We start from the raw sequence: 2,957 nt of genomic DNA on the forward strand, positions 1-2,957 counted from the left end.
GGAAGTGGTGCTGGCTCCTACCCTGGGGGTCTTTAAGAAGAGGCTTGATGCCTACCTGGCTAGAGTCATTTGAGCCCAGCTTTTCTCCTGCCCAGGCGGGGGTTGGACTTGAAGATCTACAAGGTCCCTTCTACCCCTACTTCTATGATTCTATGACCTTCTTCTGAAGTGGCCATTGTAAAGAAGAGTGATGTTAAGCTAGTGTTCAGTTTGCCATCAAAACACAGCTAGTCAGTAAGCTTACAATTCTCCCAAAGGGAGTAAGTGACAGACTCATGCTAATGAGACTGTCTCCTTGTCTGGGAAAAGATGTGCAACTGTCATCAGTGCCTATGCACCCATTATGACCAACCCACATGTGATTAAGGACAAATTCTACAAAGATCTGGAGTCTCGTATTGTAGAAGTGCCAAAGGCAGACAAGCTCATTATCCTTGGTGACTTTAATGCTATGTTGGCGTAGATTACCAGGCATGACCAGACATCATTGGAAAAATATGGCCTTGGGAAATGCAACAGGAACAGGCTGCTCATGCTGAAGAAATGAGCCAAACACAACCTCCTCATCACCAGCACAGAATGCCACCAACCAAACCACAACAAGATGTCTTGACTGCATCTGCACTCCAAGCACTGGCATCTCCTTGATAACATCATGATCAGAAGACGAGACAGATGGGATGTCAGAGTGGCAAAGGCCATGAGAAGTGCAGAATGCTGGACTTACCACAAGCTCATAGTCTCCAAGCTGAATATCTGGATAGTAGGGCTGTGCGAAATTTCACCGGGTGTTTCGTTTCGAAACTGTTTCAATGCATTTGGAGTTCAAAACAGCGAAATTGAAATGAAACAAAAACCTTTGAAACAGCTTCAAAACAAAACTGGAGCACTTGAAACATTTTGACAGTTTCAAAATGTTTCAACTTTCAAAGCTGGGTTTACTTGGCTTCAGCACCAGTCCCAGCCAGCAGCAGCAGCCTCCTGTCATCTGGAGCTGATCCAGATGCCACACCCCTCAGGAAGATTCTGGCACAACCTCCAGCCCTCCTGGGGGTGCAGTCCCTTGGATCTGCACGCCGGATGACAGCATGCTGTAGCTGCCAGCTGGAGCCAGCAGAAGCACCAATCTTCCCAGTGCAAGATGTGGGCTGCACCCAGAGCTGATCCCAGCTGGCGGCAGTAGTCTCCTGTCATCTGGAAGGCAGATCAGGTGCCCACGCACACCCCCTGCTACCAGTCCTGCCGATTAGGGGGAATGGTCCTCCTGCAGCTGATTCTGCCAGCCAGGGGTTGCAGTCCCCCTACCGCTCTTCTCACTGCTCAGGAAAAACCCCGGGATGGCCGATCGCTGCAACTGATCGCTGCAGCTGCTTCGGGAGTGGTTGCGGCCACTTTTGGGAGCGGCAGCAGTGATTAGCCGGCGCTTGCAGGGGGGGCACCAATGCTCCTGCCTGCCCCTCCTGCCCATTGCCTAAGCAGCAAGCGCAGCCAGTCAAGAGATGCACGAGCATTCTCAGGGGGTGCATATGCACCCCTGTGCCCCCACAAGTGTTGCCACTGGATGAAATCATAGGTGAGATAGGTAGGCCATGTTACCAAAATATCAGATAAACGACTACCAAAGAAGACCTTTTACGGTGAGCTAAGGCCAAAAGAGACACTTCAAGGAGTCCATCAAGTTATCCTTGAAAGATTTCAGCACTGACCCGAAGTCTTGGGAAGGTCTTGTTCATGATTGTTCCAGCTGGTGAAGCCTCATCCATACTGGAGCTACTGTCTATCAATAGAGAAGAACTGATGAGGCAGCGCACAAACAGCTAAGGACCACAAGCAGCGTAAATCTCACAACAGTAACATGCCCACTGTTGATCAAGCAACCCAAAGTGGCATCTCTTGGTCAGTGTGCCATAGACAGTTCAAAGCACAAATTGGCCTGATCAACCATTCACATGTTCACAGCAACTAAACCAACCAGTGAAGGATGAACAACAATATCAAAAGAGATTTGATATATACAGTCACCTGTTTAGCTGATGAATCTTCCAGGCATACTCTTAGGGAAGTGAGAATAATAGTCTATAACAGTGGTTTTCAACCTTTTTTCATTTGCAGACCCTTTTGGAAATTTTGAATGGAGATGCAGACCCCTTTGAATTGTCAGTGTGGGTATTCACATACTTTTGATTGATTATAGTCATCTTTCATGGACCCCTTAGACATAGTCTTCAGACCCCCACAGGTCCTCAGACCACAAGTTGAAAACCACTGCTCTGTGACAAGCATATTATTCAATTTCAGCCAGTATAAGCAAATCGGTGCCTGCTTTGCTCCAATGGCTGTTTTTTCCTTCGACTAAAAATAGGTTCTTCTGTCTGCTTTGGCCTGTATTTTTTGAATATGAAACAAATATTAAATGACTTAATGTTCAGTGAAGACATTAAATGTGTCTAGTACTTGTCTGAGATTTTTCAATGCCTAAATGACATTAATGCATACTTTAAATATATTTTTCTCTCGCATCATAGGAATCATCCCCTTGGTTCCCTTAATAAAATCCCATTAGGTGCTGAGAGCTCGCCTCTTAAATTGATTCATGGGGCCTGGGATTATGCTGGCCTGACCACCCTGAAATAATGGCTGTAATTACTTTCTTCAGGGTCTCAATCTCAGTAGAAGTTTTGGCAATCTCAGTTTTTACCAGATTGATGCATACAAAATCTAGCTCCAGCCTTTGTTCCCTTGTACGCCAGTCAAACCTCTAGGGAATATATCTGTAATCACCAGATCTACGCACTGGGTGAACTGATAGGTCTGACAGCCACAGTAAGTGTGAACTTGTTTCAAGTATATTTGCTGTATTTCAGCCTGATACATAGATTTCATAGATTTCATAGACATTAGGGCTGGAAGGGACCTCGGGAGATCATCGAGTCCAGCCCCCTGCCCAAAGGGCAGGA

At 46.5% G+C, this 2,957-nt stretch overlaps 1 protein-coding gene across 1 annotated transcript in view; it reads left to right on the forward strand.

Moving 5' to 3' along the window:
* SPTLC3 (serine palmitoyltransferase long chain base subunit 3) overlaps positions 1-2,957 on the forward strand; it is a 119,028-nt gene that overhangs the window by 38,188 nt on the left and 77,883 nt on the right. The window lies entirely within an intron of this gene.

The sequence above is a fragment of the Crocodylus porosus genome, unplaced genomic scaffold (assembly GCF_001723895.1).
Source record: "Crocodylus porosus isolate Cpor-Errol unplaced genomic scaffold, CroPor_comp1, whole genome shotgun sequence".
NCBI classification, from domain to species: domain Eukaryota; kingdom Metazoa; phylum Chordata; order Crocodylia; family Crocodylidae; genus Crocodylus; species Crocodylus porosus.